The 18,894-nt window shown below is 46.4% G+C and overlaps 1 pseudogene; it reads left to right on the plus strand.

Annotated features, from left to right (window-relative positions):
• Positions 1-6,374: 6,374 nt before the first annotated feature.
• The window catches only part of LOC146862307 (meckelin-like), a 120,480-nt pseudogene continuing 107,960 nt past the window's right edge, over positions 6,375-18,894 (plus strand).

The raw sequence follows: 18,894 nt of genomic DNA on the forward strand, positions 1-18,894 counted from the left end.
GAATAATAGTGTGCATAACCGAACGCTTCAGCTTGGGTGCATGGAAGGACAGTAAGATTTGGAAAAGATGAAAAAATGTCTAATTCTAAAAATCCTGCACACTGATGGTGATAAGTAGAAATTGACCTAACCATACCGAAAGAAATAGTTGGTTAAAATATGAGTAGGCTATCATCAATTAAAATGATATTACCTCCAAGTCCCTAAGTCCTCGTCCCATTTGTTACAAGTGGAGATGACCATCTCCAAAAACAGAAAAAAGAATGTAAGGAATGCTGGCCCACCTACCCCACCTCCTTCCCCAGGAAGTACTTCACCAGTACTCACCCAGCATTCATTCTGTTCTTTATTCTGTCTGCTAAGAGAATGGGGGAGGTACTTGCTGTGAGCAAATTTTACTGGATGGGAGTGGCTGTGTTTTCTCAGGCCGTCCTGCTTGCTGCGCAAAAGCAGTGGTTGGTATACCTGTATACCTCCCTATCTGCTGGGCTTGCCTAAAGGCTTGAGTGATGATGTTCGGCCCTTTATGGCTGTGGCACAGGATCCGGATCAGAGGTTAGAGTTCACAGCGCATCTTCTTGGAAGCTGGGCCAGGAGGAGGATGCACTGGGCCGGCGGGATTTTGATTGCGCCATGGAGCAGGAACCAGAGTGGGCTCCTGATTTGCCTGACTTCTGGAACGGACAGAAGGCTGGAATGTAAGTGTAAGGGGTGCACACCTGTGCTTCCCGAGGGGCGTGTCTGGGCAGGGATACGAGCTGGAAAGGAGAATTTCTGCCTGCCCCAGAGGTAAGTACAGCACAGCTTCTTAGCTCTGCAGTATGCATATTACCATGTGCCAATCCATCCGCAGTTCCAGAAGTCTGCGGTTTTGCATCCAGGGATCCATCATCAGTTTCTGGTGATTCCATTTTGCCTGTGATCAGCCCCCAGGGTGTTTATGAAGGTGGTGGCCCCACCGGTGGCACACCTGCATCTCCAGGTGATTCACCTCAGCCCATATCTAAACAAATGGCTGCTCTATACTCCCTCGGGGGAACAGCTTCTTTCTGATCTGCAGGTGATGTGTGCATCCCTCAAGGTGCATGGACATCTCCTAAACCTGGAGAAGTGCAAGTTAGTGCCTTCTCTGGATTAGACAATAACTGGAGCTCGATTCCGGACCAACATCAACAGAGGGTTCCTTTCTTCCCCCAGGACTCAGGTGGTGCGGTCTTTGGTCTGGGATGTGATGAGCAAGACCTGCCTGTCTGTCTGTCAGTGGTTTCATTTGTTGTGGCACATGGTGGTGGCAGTGCTTGCCGTCCCATGGGCCCGGTTTCACCTCCTGCCTCTGTGGATTTATATGCTGTCTGTGTGGAATCCTTGATCCAGTGACTTCCATCGGATAGTACCAGTTTCTCAGGAGCTTCTCCCACTGCTGGTGTAGTGGAATGTGTTTGAACATCTGTTTCAGAGGATGCCTGTGTAGGCAGACACTCTGCTGGTATTGACAGTGGATGCCAGCACCTTTGGTTGGAGGGCAAATCTAGGAAACAGGTCTTTGCAGGCATTTTGGTCTCTTCAGGAGGAGAAGTGTTCTCCGAATTGGAAGGAACTGATGGCCATCTCCTGGACTGTGATAGGTTTTTAGTATCCGCTGGAGGGACACAACCTGGTTACTTGGTCCAGCAAACAGGTGACTGTGGCTCATCTGAACAATCATGGGGAGGATTCAGTCCAGGTCCCACAATGCTGTGGTTCTGTCCTTGCTCTAGTGGGGAAGCAGCAGCTTCAATCCCTGGCAGCGGTCTGTATCCGAGGGTTAGACAATGGATTTGGCGGATGCCCTCAGTTGTTTGTTCCTTCTTCTCTTACCCAGGGGGTCTTTTGTCTGGTGTGCATGAGGTTTGGTATGCCTTTCCTGGACCTATTAGCTTCCCGGCACAATGCTCAGGTTCCTCGGTTTTGTTCTCGTTCCCCTCAGGTAGGCTGGTGGGTGGATGCTCTGACAATCCCTTGGCAAGATATTATTTTGCATTCCTTCCCGACTAATGCTCTTGTTCCCACATTTCTGGCTCACTGTGGAGGGAGTCAAGTGTGGAGGTATTGGAGGTGCCATTTTGGCCCCGTTGGTCATGGTTTCAAAATCTCAAGCTAATAGCAATTCAGGAGCACTGGAGGATTTCTTGCTTCCCCTCTGGTGTATGTGCTGTCCTATCTCCGGCTCTCCCACAACTTCGGCTGTCGGTTTGGAAGTTGAAACGAGGGGGTTGCAGAGCCGAGGACTTCCGTGACATCTATCTGGGGCTGTACAACAGTTCCATTGGTCTTCAACTTTGTAATAACTATGAGGGGAATTGGGAGAACTTACAGCGTTAGTATGCATCCCTTCAGCTGTCTCCCCTGGAGTATTCATTGACGGATGCATTGCGGTTCCTATGGGATGGGTTTGTGAAGCGCAAGACTGTCTTTCCCTTGATAGCCCAGATGGTGGCTATCAGGTATTTTTGGGCCTCTTGGGCTAACCTGGCTGATGTGGATTATTTGGTGGTGAAGCTGCTGTGCAGCTTCCCTCTGTCCCGGCCTTTGCAAAAACCCTGCTTACTTTATGGGATTTGCCTTTTGTGTCTATTCCTTTTGAGCCCTTGGAGTTGGTAAACATTAATTTTGTCACCCTCAAGGTGTTTTTGTGTTGACCATCACTTCCGCCTGGCTGGTTGGTGAATTGGTTACTCTGATTGCGAGGGAGCCCTACTTGTCATTTTCAAAGGACGGAATTGTACTGCGGTTGGACGCCTCCTTTGTGCCTAAGGTGGATTCTCAGTTCCATATTTATCAGGAGCTGGTTTTACCTGCTTTGGTGGTTGACTCTGGCTCAGAGGTTGGGTTGAAGTGGTTCCTATTGGACGTGAAGAGGACGCTACAGGTCTATTTGGAGAGGACTGGGTTGTTTTGTTTCCTCTGGTTCTTCTTCTAAGGAGGATATGGCATCCTCACTGTCCATTAATAGGTGGCTCAAGCAGGAGAATAAGTTAGCTTATTCGCTGGCTTGGTCTCCTGCTGCAGGGGGGCAGGGTCACTTGACAAGGGGAATGGTAGCTTCCTGGGCAGAGTTACGGGGGTGTCCATTGAAGAGGTCTGTTGGGCAGCCACTTGGGTGTCCTCTAATACCAGTGCACGTCATTGTCGGCTTTTGAATGTCTTGGTGGATTAGGTTAATTTTGGGTTGAGAGTGTTGCAGGCTGTGTGCGCCTAACAGATGTTTCCCCTGTGCTGTATTGAATAAATCACTTTGAGTGCTTCTGTATGTTGTGGTGTTCTTAGTGTTGTCATTTGGGCTATGAAGGATGGGTCTTTGGCTTGGGTAGTCTCCACTTGTAATGAATGATGTGATGACTTAGGGACCTGGGGGTAATGTCCTTTTACTTAACGCTAATCTTTCTTACTCCTGGTCCTGTTTTCCTCGCCCCAATCATTACGTCCCACTCTCCCTCCCGAATGGCCGGCCTTCATGTGGAGGGCTTAGAAGTGCATAACTAATGCTGGGTAAGTGCTTGTTAAGTACTGCAAATAGAATGGGCTGGGGGACCAGGATTACATATGTTATTTTTTTCTGTCTGGGAGAGGGTCATCTTCGCTTGTAACCAAAGGACAAAAGGACCAGGAGTAATGAAGAGTACTGGTAAGTAGTAGGACATTAAACCACACCAATACTGGGATAATAATACTGAATGATATATAACGGTTAATGATAACAATTAATGGTTAACTTTCCCTTGTAGTTTCTAAGATATTTTTAATTCCAGTGATGTCTAGGCCTGCTCCTTGTCAATACTTCATTATCTGCTTTTTTAGGTAACCAAATCTCTTGTCAAGGGGTTCTTTCAATTGCACAAGATGCTGGCTGTGCTTACACCTACTTTTTGTACAGTGCCTGAGTTTTTATTTATTTTCAGTACATAATTCATTTTGCAACATTTTTAGGTCTGACTATAGACAGATTTAAGAAACACCACATAAACATCGGTAATCCACTAAATTTTCATTGTCCTAATCATTTCATTTCTTTCAAAGTTCTGACTCTACCTCACTGTACCCATGCTAAGCTTGATTTGGAAATCGTAAAATCTGGAAACCACCAACACGTTTGAAACAACAATTGGCAAACAGACTAAGGGGCAGATTTACAAGACCCTTGCGCCACCTGTGCATCACGTTGCATGACATACTGGTGGCACAGCCTCCTGAGTGATATTTACAAGCACAGGTAAAGTCACTCTGCGTGACTTAACCTGTACTTGTAAATATCGCCCCAGTTCATGCAACACTTTGCGTATTAGGGGCGTGACATGGGTGTTGCTGTGGGTGTTCCCACGCAACACCCATGTCCACTGATGCATTCCCAGATTTACGAGAAATCGTAATTCTGGAAATGTGTCAGAATGCTAAGCCACTCTAGGGGTAGCGTAGCGAGGTGCAACGAGGAGAAATGTTTACATTTCTCCTCGTTTCTTTCCTCTTTCAATGGGCGCTGCATTCTACAGCACACATTGGAAGAGGATATCACCTCAATTTATTGTTTTTATGCAGGAAGGTGCCCCTTCCTGCACAAAAAGAATCTCCCCACGACGCAGGCATCCTTGCACCATGGTGCAAGGTTGCCTGCGTTGGCGCATGGCAGCAGTTTGTGCGCCAGCGCAGGGGGAAGCACAGAGATGCAACATATTGTTGTAAATATGTTGCATCCCTGTGCTTCGAAACTAACGCAGCACGGCACAGCAAAATGACTTGCGGCACCACGCTACGTTAGTTTCTTGTAGATCTGCCCCTATGTCTGTTCTTAATGTACAAACACATGCAGACACAGATGTGCACACATACAAACAAACAAACAAACACATCTGTGCTGTGTCTCTGAGCAATCTGTCTCTTTCTGTGCCTTTGATGTCTGTGTCCTATTCTTTTTATTTCCTAAATTGTGATCCCGTGCTCCTTTTGAATTCTTTAATATTGCATTGCAGGAGACATGAAGCTTATATCATAGTTTAAAACATTGTTGCACCTGGAAACACAAGGAAATTATAGGTAAATAGAAACATATTTTTAAATATAAACTGAAATGAACCAAAGTCTGGGATAAGTAGTCACTTATTTAGAGAGTACAAAATGTATTTGCCTTTACTTTCCTGAATTTCCTCAGAAAAAGAGAACACGTTTAACCACTGGGTATATTTTTCCAACTTTAATAACTATAATGGCAAATCAAAGAAATTCTGTGAAAGCAAAGTGTTGCTAGGTTTCCAATAAGGCCTCGCTCCTCAGCAATGAGAACACACCATTCTTAGATCTTGCTCTGACCATTATGACCAATGTTTTATGCGGGATGCATAGCTCAAAGGTCAGAAAGAATCCCCTTTGAAACAAATATAGCTGCCGATTTTGGCACATTGCAACTACTCATCCACAAAAAACTACAGCAACATGGATTTTCAAATGGTAGATATCAAAAGTGACAGTGATGTGCTTGTTCTACTCACAAAAGGTCCTCTTATCCATATGCCCAACACTCTCCTGTAAATATTGCATTAAAATACCTTCCCAAAAATGTTTATGACGGCCTAATTAAATAATTACTCAGCAAGAAATGTCATACTTTCCTTCATTCACATAAACATAATCACAACTGGGACCTTGGATTACATGGGCTGATTCCCCCCCGTGACATGTAAACATGTTTAATTATATATCTGCAAGGGGTATGGTTGAAGTTTGGCTTAAAGCCAGGTACACTAGTACAAACTAGCAATGGCAAATATTTGTAGAAAGAATGTATTTTTGGACATCTTTCGGGTGTCGCAAGACACTCTAATTCCTTACATGTATATCAGCTAGGCTAGAAATGTACATGTCCTGCAGTAAAGATCTTAAATCCTCTTGATAAAAATGGCCTACCATACGTTTGTGTTGGGGCAGCTCACGCTTTAAGAAAAACATACATTGTAACCATTTAAGCACACGTATGGCACAGTTCTTCAGCTGAGATTGTACAAATTAAATGCATATTATTTTTCATAAATGGCAGCCCATCGCCCAGATAATAACACTAAAAACTAGCATTCTTTTTAAAAGAAAATATCAGAATAAATCTGCCAAGGGGTGAGTGGTCATGCAACTAGTTCCTACCATAACGACCTGCTAATCCTTATCCGTTATTCAAAAGCACACCATGGGGCATATTATCAAGGACTGGCGATAACTATCGCTAACCTAGATTAGCGTTAGTTTTTTTATCGCTGTCTATTGCCCTTTTAATTTTACTTGTTAGCGACGTATTATCAACACGTCGCTAACAGGCGATAGCTTCCACGAAAACTGATGCTAACCGCTGAGAGATGGCGAAAGGTAAACCGGCAATAGCGGGCAGAATCCAGTGATAAGCTTGTAGCGACAATAAAACGCATGCTAACCCGCAAGTGTGGACTTTGAAAAAATAGCCTATAAGTCCACCTACCATAGAAAAGATGTACAAAGAAAAGTGAAATGCAGATCTGAGCATAAAAGGGCCAAGTGCTACACACATCAACAACATCCAGGATTATCAGGATGAGATCCTGGATGCCCCGCTGGACCTGTGTCTGGTGCATGCATGTCTGCTGGACTTGCACCTGGAGCCTGGATGCCTGCTGGACTTGCACCTGGAGCCTGGATGCCTCACTGGACTTGCGCCTGTAGCCTGGATGCCTCACTGGACTTGCGCCTGTAGCCTGGATGCCTTGCTGGACCTGCGTCTGGTGCCTGGATGCCTACTGGACTTGTGCATGGAGCCTGGATGCCTCGCTGGACTTGCGTCTCGTGCCTGGATGCCTCGCTGGACCTGCGTCTGGTGCCTGGATGCCTGCTGGACTTGTGCCTAGAGCCTGGATGCCCCGCTGGACTTGCGTCTCATGCCTGGGTGCCTCGCTGGACCTTTGTCTGGTGCCTGGCTGCCTGCTAGACTTGCGCCTGGATCCTGTATGCCTGCTGGACTTGCACCTGGAGCCTGGATGCCTTGCTGGAACTGCGTCTGGTGCCTGGATGCCTGCTGGCCTTGTGCATGGAGCCTGGATGCCTGCTGGACTTGCGCCTGGAGCCTGGATGCCTCGCTGGACCTGCGTCTGGTGCCTGGATGCCTGCTGGACTTGCACCAGGAGCCTGGATGCCTACTGGACTTGCGTCTGGAGCCTGGATGCCTCGCTGGGCTTACGTTGTGTGCCTGGATGCCTCGCTGGACCTGCGTCTGATGCCTGGATGCCTGCTGGTCTTGCGCCTGGATCCTGGATGCCTGCAAGACTTGCGCCTGGAGCCTGGATGCCTCACTGGACCTGCGTCTGGTGCCTGGATGCCTGCTGGACTTGCGCCTGGAGCCTGGATGCCTACTGGAACTGCGTCTGGTGCCTGGATGCCTGCTGGCCTTGTGCATGGAGCCTGGATGCCTGCTGGACTTGCGCCTGGAGCCTGGATGCCTCGCTGGACCTGCGTCTGGTGCCTGGATGCCTGCTGGACTTGCACCAGGAGCCTGGATGCCTACTGGACTTGCGTCTGGAGCCTGGATGCCTCGCTGGGCTTACGTTGTGTGCCTGGATGCCTCGCTGGACCTGCGTCTGATGCCTGGATGCCTGCTGGTCTTGCGCCTGGATCCTGGATGCCTGCAAGACTTGCGCCTGGAGCCTGGATGCCTCACTGGACCTGCGTCTGGTGCCTGGATGCCTGCTGGACTTGCGCCTGGAGCCTGGATGCCTACTGGACTTGCGCCTGAAGCCTGGATGCCTCACTGGACCTGTGTCTGGTGTCTAGATGCCTCGCTGAACCTGCATCTGGTGCCTGGATGCCTGTTGGACTTGCACCTGGAGCCTGGATGCCTCGCTGGGCTTGCGCCCGGAGCCTAGATGCCTCGCTGTACCTGAGTCTGGTGCCTGGATGCCTGCTGGACTTGCACCTGGAGCCTGGATGCCTCGCTGGACTTGTGCCTGGAGCCTGGATGCCTCGCTGGACTTGCGTCTGGTGCATGGAAGCCTTGCCGGACCTGCATCTGGTGCATGGAGTGAGATGTGGAGTAGCTGTGGAGTCGATGACCCGTGGTGGGAGACATTGATGTGCGACGATTGCCCGTACCTGGTGGTGAAGTCTGGTAGGTAGCATGGAGACACGTTGCTGACCTGCATGAGAAGTCCGTCTTGCGCACCTTGGAGCAGTCAATGGTAGAGGCGCTGCTGCACACCAACGTAGTGAGGTCCGCATTGCATACTACAATCCACCACTACACCTGTGTGCACGGAGTGGATTATTAACGGTGGGTGCCGTTTTTGCAGCGTGGAACATCAAATTCCCCCTTCGTCACAGACCAAATACCGCAATAATAATTTCACTCAAATATATTCCTTGGTGGGGCCCATAACACCAACACTCATACTTCATTGATCTGCTTCCCTAGAGGGATAAGTTTCCAAACGCTGACATGAAAGGAATATCTTTGAATACTTTTTAACTCCAACCTTGTGATATTCCCCTCATTGGGTGATGAATCAGTTAGTTGTATATATGATTTAGTGATTCAATTCATTTATCTATACTCTTCTCTTATTCTAGTTTCTTCAAATAGTCGACACAACACGGATTTCAATTAATCAAACATCATTTATCTAATTAAATTGCAAATTGTTAGAAAATCATCTTCCAAACCACAGAACATTATATTTAACTAATCTGGCTAACAGTCATCCTCTAAGTCAGTCAAGTTGTGGAAAAATCTTTAAATTCATCAAAGTCAGGCCGCAATTCAGTCTCTCATAGATTCAGGATAAAAGCTGTCCAGCAGTGTCATCGTCCTCTCCGTCAGCATAACGTCAGGAAATGAAGTTTGTCAAAGAAGAGAGATCTCTAATTCACTTTTCTACCTACTTTTATAATGAAACTAATTTCAAAATGTATCAAGATTGGGGTTTTAGACAGTCCTCATTGGTGGATTTGGGGTCGCTCGGTAAAGTTCCCACATAGTCCGCAAGATTAAGTCATCGCACTTGCTGGTTCCGGTTTTAAAGACAGTCCATTGTTGTAGTCCTGGCGAAGCTCCCAGAGTGTCCTTGGTAGGAACATCTTCTCCTGGGGTCAGGAAGAGGCCATTGTTGCTGGCGATGACGCATGCGCACTTTCCCAGAACCTCGTGAGACAGCAGCAGTCACGTTATACGTCTCAGTCAGCCATCTTAAGGAAGGCCCAAATGGTCAACTTAAGCAAAACAAACACAAAAACGTAAGTAAAACATAGAAATGGCTAATAAAATGTTAAACCCTCACTAATTCCCTTATGTGTAAGTAATTAGCTATCAGAATAGCAACATTCAAAGCGTTTATACTCACTCAGTGATGCGCAACTTACAATTACATCACAAAAGCAACATATATCATGCAATAATCTAATTTTCTACCATTAGCATGCGTACATATGTTAGTAAACAATTAGTTTAGCCATGCAAAATGCAAATCCCACGTTTAATTCTTTTGTTAATATAATTGGTAAGTCTTCCACTTCAAACAAATAATAATATTACTATTAGTTAATTATTCCGATTAATAAAACCATGCAGAATGAGGGGGGTATACAAAATTTTGTACTACCCGCTCCAGCACCATCGCCCTGCGTCACAGGATGGATGATGTTGGGATGGCTGAACGCTGTGGAGGGTGAGGCCCCTGTTCTATGCCCAACTTGTGTTGTCTGAGTGCTGCAACTAAACGCCTAAGGGAGACCTGCTGCATCAACTGCATCGGGAGGTCCACCAGCGGACTATGAAGGTGACTGCTGTACTCAGCCCAGTGAAATCCCACCTGGCTCAGGCTCCCGCTGGCTGAGTCACAGATTTGGAGAGAGTGCAGTGGATTGTGCCACGGGGTCAATGTCCAGGCAAGGAGAAGGTGGGACGCGTAGCGCAGGAGGACCGGGGGGTGAGTCGCTAATGACTTTTATACATAGATGGCGCACCTCCAGTGGTGTCTCGACCGCTATGGCGGAAGAGCATTGCCCCACCACCTCACCTCAAGCAATGCAGAAGAGGAACAATCTTCACATTATTGTAACTCAATCAATGAATCACTCAGGGGAATTGTAAGCACGCAACTCACCCGTGAGGGTCTCAAGGCACGGGGCGGCGCAGATCTGATAGCCGAAGAACCAGGTCTTGAGGGTGCTCCTGAAGGTGTTCAGGGAGGAGGCACCTCTGATGTCTGCTGGTAGTATGTTCCAGGTCCTGGATGCAATGTGGGAGAAGGATCTTTGGACTGCTCTGGCTCTGTGGATGTGTGGGGTTTAGGACAGTGCGAGGTTGGAAGATCTGACGTCTCATTGGGGTACGTGGAAGTTGATTCTGTCATTTAGATTACGTTGTTGTGTAGGCATTTGTAGGCGTGAGTGATGATTTGGAATGTGACTCTTTACTCCACGGGGAGCCAATGGAGTCTACGTAGGTGTTGGCTGATGTGTTTGTTCCGGGGGATGCCAAGGACAAGTCTGACGGTGGTGCACTGCAATGTCTGAAGTTAGCGGAGTATGGATTTGTAAATGCTGACGTAGAGTACATTTCCATAGTCCAGTCTGCTGGTGATGAGTGCATGGGTGACTGTCTTCCTTGAATCTGGGGGGATCCCTTTGAAGGTCTTATGGAGGACGCAGAGGGTATTGAAGAAGCTGGAGGTGATGGTGTTTCATGGTGAGGGATGGGTCGAGTCCGATGCTAAGGTTTCTGGCGTGGTCCGAAGGGGTAGGTGGGCTTCCGAGGGCAGAGGCCAACTGCTGATGTTCCATGCTGAAGGTGTGGTTCCAAGGACGAGGACTACTTTCTTCTCGGTGTTGAGCTTCAGGCAGCTGTTGGTCATCCAGACTGCGACGTCTGGCATTCCTTTCTGGAAGTTGAGTCTGGCGGTACTCGGTTCTTTGGTGAGGGAGAGGATGAGCTGGGTGTCATCAGCGTAGGATACGATGTTGAGGCTGTGTTGTTGGATGATGGCATCGAGGGGGCCATATAGATGTTGAAGAGGGTTTGGCTCAGAGATGACCCCTCTGGGACTCCGCAGGTGATTTACGTGGGATCTAAGGGGAAGGGTGGCAGTCTGATCCTTTGGCTTCTTCCGGTGATGAATGATCGGATCCAGTCTAGAGCTGTCCTTCTATGCTGGCGTTGTGTAGTCTGGTGACTGGTGTGCGGTGGGAGACAGTGTCGAAGGCCGGTGAAAAGTCAAGTAGGATGAGGGCTGCCGAGTGGCCTTGGTCCAAGAGGGTGTATATGTCATCTGTGGTGGCGAGTAGGGCAGCCTTGTTGCTGTGGTTGCTTGGCAATATGGATTGGGACGGGTAGAGGATGGTGTTGTCATAAATGAATCGTGTCAGTTACCTGTTGACTGTTTACTCAGCAACTTTGCCAGCGAAGGGGAGGAGCGAGTTGGGCTAGTAATTCTTAAGGTTGGTGGGGTCAGCTGTGGTATTATTGAGCAGGGGTCAAACTTCTGCACGCTTCCAGTCATCTGTGTAGGTGCCGGTTTTGAAGGTGGTGTTGATGGTGCATTGTAGATCATGTGTTATGGCGGATGCAACTCTCTGGTAGATGTAAGGAGGGCATGGGTTGATGGGGGCCCACAAGTGGATGCCTTTCATGGTCGAGGCGTTGTCTAACTGATGTACTCATGTTATGCATCCTCAGAGGGTGAGGGTGGTGGGTAGGACTGCTCCAAACACCAAGCAGGGCATGGGCAGATGGGCATGCACATTGAAGTGCGCATTGACTGTTTGGTCGGCCCACTCAGGCTGCCCAAAGCAGTCACGCGCTCTTCCCTGTTTGCAATCCAGGCTGCATTACAGCCTATATGAATAACATGCCCACCCCTACGGCACTTGGCTGCATGACTTGTCACATTGCCAATTGCCAATCCCACCTCTGCATCGCAGCACTGTGATTGACTCAGGGGAGGGAGCCTGGCTGCCTACTTCATTTTAAGGGAAGCAGACGCAGAAGAGCAGGAGCTACAAAGACACGAGAGACGGATTAAAGGTTAGACTTCCCTCAATACATTTCTGATGACACCCGCTCACACACACACCCCCGCGTCCATGCACCATCCAGTGTTCTTTATGGGTTTTATCACCTCACAGCTGTCCAGACCCCCTGCACTTCTCAATGTTGGCCGGTGTGCGCCCATGCACAGTGGGCGTACCACTCCTGTGCCAAAGGCACATATGTGGTTGCAACGTACGCCATGACATCGCATTCCATTCCAATGCATACCAATACTAGGCACATCGCAACAGTAGAGTAGATTATGTGTTGCATGGCGGACACATGAAGATCACTGTTCCCACTTCAGTGAGTGCAACCCAAAACTAACCTTAGCCAACAAACCCAAATGTGGTCCCTGGAATTCCATTTTAGGACCCCTAAAAGACACCCAAAAATCACATTTGAGACAAATGCACACCTCAAAACTGTATTTTTGTACCCCAAAACACCCCCCAAATTTTTCATATTTTACCCCAAAATACACCCCATTTTTAATATTTTTCCCCATAAAGCACCCCAAAATTATCCTATTACTGACCTGAGAATGCGTTGTATTCAAATGCGATGTTAAGACACCCACGTTGTCGTAGTTGCGTTGTTAACGATGTATTGCATGCGTTGTAATGGTCGCCTCCCATGCAAAGGGCAACCCATGGGCTAAGTAGTTTGCGTCCGTCTGCCCCTGGCCTGCACTGAACCCCAAGGTGCATTCTTCTTGGACACTCCACCGCCACGGCACCTGCACCCTCCTCACCATCAACCCCGTACCCCACCTCGCCTGCCAGGACCAACCTCTGCTCAGTATCGGACATCGCCTTCGCCATCACTAACGGCTGCAGTTTCACCTTCAAGGGGCACCCCGGACATCAAGGAGGAGGCATTGCCGTCACCTACAGGGCACACTCCGACTGACCACGCACTTTAATGTGCCAAGGGTGACCATGGACCAGGTCAGGTCCCAGATCCGGACCAAGCCCTTTGGTTTTGCTTTGTTCGCCATAAGTTGGCAGGGTATGCTCAGACGTGAGTCCCTTGCTCACTTTGCCACTGGATTCAAGCAAGCCTGGCTGAAGACGGCTGAAATGCCAGAAACCGGTCCTAGGAAGCTTGTTTCCGGTCCAGGGAAGACATGGCTTGGCAGTTCGGGCTGGACTGTTCCCATGAGGCACAGGGTCAGACTGATTTGCATATGGCCATGTCTGAACTGGGGTGGCAGAGTGGGCTAAAGAACAGTGGTGGATTAAACCCAGATCAGTTGACTGGGGGTGAGTGCTTGCAATGTTCAACACTCCGTCCATCATTTCCTTTGGTTTTGCATCCTCTACAGCACCCTCATGTGCAGGCCCCCCGGCCCATGGCCCTCCATTCTCCAATCCCATTGTAGACCTCATTGCACACCAAGGTCTCCCTTCCACCGAAGACATCCAACTCTGTGAACTCAAGTTCCACCTGGGCTACCCCAGTGACCAGAGCACCACCCGCTCCTGTCACCGTTGTCAGACGCAAGTAGCAAGTCACCTCAACAGGCCACATTGCAGGACACACGGTCGAGCACATCACCTCCGCCAGCGGGTACTTCAACTACAGCCGCAACAACGGACTCTCCTGGCACTACCATCATTGAATGAATCACATCTTCACCTTGCCCACCAGATGCCAGCACCATCATCGCACCCCCTAGCAGCTGGATCAAGGCAACCGCAAAACGTCTCAACAACTCCCTCTGCACCAACACTCCACCAATGCTTCCAAACGACGACACAGCAGAGCGGAACCACCACCGATGGATCTCCAATGACGCTGACATGTGGGCAAGCCCTCATGAGCGCCACTGCGTCAGTACCTTGCGCCTGCCTGATGGCAGGCATGAGGGTGAGGCAGTGCCACAGGGATAGGTTGTCCCCATGCATTGCTGGAGTTGCGGCATGGTTGTGACACGACTGCAGCAATGCGTGACTTTAGCGCACGCGGATAAGTCAGGATTCCTGACGTTTCTGTCATTATTTGCATCATGGAGCGCTGTCCAGTGATTACAGCGCATCCATGTTATCGCAACAAAGGCGTAGTGAGAAGTGTTGCAACGCTGTCTTGTCGCAGCGTAGCAACACTTTTTATGACTGGGGCACAGGTATGTGCACTATCTTATTGATTGTGTGCATTCCTGCACTGTAGTTTTGTTGCAGGCCAGTGCTGCAACAATGCTTGCAGCGCTGTCCTGCACCAAAAGCTGCATTGATGAGGCGCCAATAGTTATCACCATTTTTTAGACCAACTTTTTTCTGGTCTTAGCTTCCTGCACCTAACAGGCCTTTTTTATCACTTCGCGGGTCCGGGCCAACCTTGATAATAGGGCAAAGTGGTGTTAGCGTGAGTTTTTGTAACATTTTGTCAAGGAACGCCTACCTTGCATGTCATTAGCGATAAATATCGCCGGTGTGCAAGGCGATGGAAATTCCTGCCGCTATCGCCTGTAAACTGTCGCTAACGCCTGTTAGCGACAGCTTGCTCACAGGGCGATAACAATATCGCCACTTTAGCGGCAAAAAAGTGCAGCTAAAGTGGCGATGAGCCCTTGATAATATGCCCCCAATTCTTTACATGTTTACCTTTACTCCTCCTGAAATCTTCAGCCAACTGCCAATATCATTCAACCCGGAGGGCACGTTTTTCCCCAAAAAAAACACAGCATTCAATACATGTGTCCTGTCATCCATCATAGGACCAGAAGAAGCCCAAACTGAGCCAATTTTGTGTCTATTGGTTGGTGTGACTGCGTGTTTTGACTTAGCCAGTCCACCACGTAAGGACAACATCTCCTCATCGTTTTATCTTTGCAAAAAATCTTCATTATTTTGTCGGCATGAGTCCCTCAGTGACTGGCAGGATCCGAAGTACTAATATTACACAATGCATGCATCCACTGACACCTTTAAAAGCAATAACATCCTTCATTTCCACATCACACCTGAGAAGCAACTGGAAGCCAACTGGCCACATTAGCAAAAGAGGTGCATAGCTCTATTGTGTGCAAATGTCCGACTTCACAGGGTGTGCCCAGTGCAGACGATCAGCGGAAAATTGTACTGTCTCCAGCTTATTAACTAACTAATGTGATAATTAAATGTACTGGAGAAAAAGCTGTAGAGAAACATATATTAGGTACTGCATTTTTTGCAACACGTTTCCACGAAATTACCCTACTAGAGACGTCATCCAGTGGCATGGGGCAGGACACACCAGTAGAAACACTGAAAATGTGTCTCCTATTCATCAGTTTCTATGCAGGTGCTCCATTTTCCTACATCACATCAATGAAATCGAGCGAATGCTGACTGAACATCGTGCAGCTGCAAAATGTGCATCAGCATTATGTGTATTACAGAAGGCAGCACTCAAGCATCTGTGACCCCATTTTTATTAAAACACGGCAACTGCATCGTAGCCAGTGGTCTGTCGCTCCTCTCACATGGTCTCACTTTTTCCCATTGCTGTTTCCCATTCGTGCAAATTGAAAGACCTTACAGGAAAGCCAAAAAAAATTAAGTGCCTTTTCTTCAGTATACACATTTTATTCAACATATATTTATGAAAACAGATTTCATAGAAATTGCACAATGTGCCTCTTACAATTAAATGCGATCCATTGCAATCTGTGTACAGACATTTTGTGAAAATCAACCATAAGAAAATATTTTGCTGTCAGATTACATCATCCCGCACATGCCAAGACTCTTCTCAATCAAACCGTGCCATTGCCTTTTAAGATCACCTCAAAGAAAAAAATAATTGTGCAATCGTTAAGGTTTTAAGGTTATTGGGACATAACACTTAAGTCTGATTCTGAAATGACTTTTAAATTTCTTAGTCTGACACATCAGCACCCATAAAAATCTAGCAACAGTATGCCTTTTTTAAAAGTAAATCACCTAAGTAGTCAGTCAGTAGTAAAAGTTGACCATAAAAGTACAATACACAGTCCAACAGGTACTCAATAAATAATTTAAAATACAAATGCGACACACGAATTAACACAATAAAGGTTTTACGACATTTAAAAATATATTTAAAAAAAAGCTGTCACAGAAGCAATTTTAAATTCATCATCCAGGGTTGGTAACGCTAAAAATGCAGGTCGGCATTGTCTCAAACTAAGTTTTTTCAGTACTGGGATAATCCATTTTTTTTCTCGGCATGGTATAAAATTTACAAAAAAACAATATATGTATTGTTGACTGTGCCGAGGTATCATCACAAGGGCAGTTACATAAGATTTTCGACCGTTCGTTCTGTTCTGGAAAGCTTAGGGATCTAAATAAAATATGAATTCTAAAGCGTGATAGCAGAAATCTATCATAATCTCCAGGTGCTAGAAAAATATATGGTTGTATTGTTGGAGTTGCCATAATAATATAATGGGTTTGAACCGTTGATTTACACCTTTCTATGGTGGATCTACCTTCTCCCAAAAAACACAAACAACTAGCTTTAAGTTCTTTCCTGGAGACTCCTCGGATAGAATCTGGGTTGCTAAAATATTCCGCATGACCAAATTTAATAAAAAACATTTTTACATACCCAAACAATCTTATATATTTAACCCCGTCGATCCCCAGGGCGTCCTTCAAAATGTGGCGATTAAAAACAGTTTCGTCGGCAGACCATACCCTATGCCAAAGTAGGATTGGATGAATCTTAATAATGTCCTCTAAATAGGGCATACCTAATTCCTGGTGGCAAACATGTGTTGAGGTGCTATCAGGCACTGCCAAAAGAAACCTGAAAATCTTATTTTGAACCACTTGTAATGAGCCTACATTGGCATAACCCCATAATCCTGCGCCAGAAGTTGCAATAGCTACACACTTGGCTCTATAGATCTGGAGCAATTCAACTGGAGGACTTTTTCCCAATTTCCTACTAAAATTAGATAAAGCCATCAAAGATTTAAAAAAAAAGAAGCTTTCTTGCTTTTACCGCCTGGACCCATGATCCCGTCTGCTCAAATAAGTTTCCTAAATAGGAAAAGGTTTAAGTATGCTCAATCGCCTTTGAATCTATAAAGAGAATGTTAATTTTCCTGTTGCTTCCGGCCCCACAGTTCATACTAAATGTTTTGGAACAGTTTATAGTGAGGCCAAGATTTGACATAAAGTTCGCAAACGAATTAACCACCCTTTGGAGAGCTACCGGCGTACAGACCATTAAAACCGCGTAATCCGCGTACAACAAAGCGGGGACTGGACGATTCGCTACTGTTGGCATATCCTTGCACTCCTGGATCAAATTTGATTCTAAACCATTTATATAAAGTGTGAAAAGGAAAGGAGCAAGGATACATCCTTGTCTTACACCTTTCATCACTTTAAAGTGCTTAGTGCATTCTCCGTCCAGCCCATAGCGAACCCTTGCCTGTGCTTTTGAGTAAAGCTGTTTTAAAAAAGGAACTATTAAAACATCCATCCCTAACCCCTCTAAAATATGCCACACCTTATCGTGAATCACACAGTCAAATGCCACAGTCAGATCAACAAAGTTTAAAAAAAACTTCTCCGCTTTTCCTTTAGTGTATTTATCTAAAAGAATATGTAGATTGAGACCCTGTTCAATTGTTCCAAGGCTTTTGCGGAAACCATATTGTAGATCGCTTATTATTGCACGCTCCTCCTCCCAAACCTGTAACTTGTCCAATATAATTCTTCCCACTACATTAACTGTGGAGTCTAACAACGAATTTGGATGATGGCTGGGTTGGCCCTATCACCCTTTTTAAAAATAGGAACAATTATTGAATCATACCATGTCAATATGAGGCCCTGTGTGCCACATGCATTAAAAACCTGTGTTATAACTGGAGTGCTAAATTAAATTTAAAAAGGTCCACTGGTTTTCCATCTAACCCTGAAGCCTTACCCCACTGACTTGAGTTAATTGCCTTATTAACTTTGTCTAAGGTAAATAGTAAATGCTGGACCACTGGAGATGATAAGGATTGAGGTACCTCCACATTCATACTCAAATCCGAATCAGTTGACATGGTGTTGTTATACAATTTGGAGAAAAGCGAAATCCACTCTGATTCAGTGATTGCTATCTCTAAGCGCGCTTCATCACCCTACCCCAAGAAAGGCGCATTTACCGCCTTTCAAAAGGTGGAAGAGTCATGATTCTCTGAGGCCTCACATAACGTGTGCCATGCTTCCTCTTTGATTGACACCCTTCTATCTTTTAAGGCTTTATTATCATCTCTTCTGGCTTTTCTTATATTTTCCTGTTTTTTTCTACCACGTGAAGGAAGTGTTTAAGCCTCGAGTATGCCTTAGTACAATTAGTGTCAAACCAACCTTTTTTTTGTTTCAATTTCTTGTTAGATTTTATAAACAGTGTTTCTTTAATATAACAAGAAATTACAGAGAAACTGTCAAGGATTTCCTGAGGGGATGTCCAAACAGGATAGGAACTTATCTTTACATTTTGACAGAACTGTACTGGTAAATACTTCAGAATCCACCATTGCCCATCTAAGAGCATAGCCATTCTGTCTATGCAAAGTTACATTTTCCACACAATGTGGTGTACTATCTCTCGTCTTAAACTCCTGATTATGCACTGACACGGTAATACTAAGGCGAAAATGATCACTTAAGGAAATATCATGTACTCTGAAATCTCGAATGCGTGAAGCATATCTGTTTGATGTTACAATGAAATCTATAGTAGAGAAAGTGGCTCGGCCGTTGAAAGTAGGGCAGAAAGGAACCATAGGCGAACACAAAGTGTTTACAAAACCTAGGTTATGTGTAAACAATATAACATTTAAACAATCCCCCAGA

This window comes from Triturus cristatus, chromosome 2_2 (genome assembly GCF_964204655.1).
Source record: "Triturus cristatus chromosome 2_2, aTriCri1.1, whole genome shotgun sequence".
NCBI classification, from domain to species: domain Eukaryota; kingdom Metazoa; phylum Chordata; class Amphibia; order Caudata; family Salamandridae; genus Triturus; species Triturus cristatus.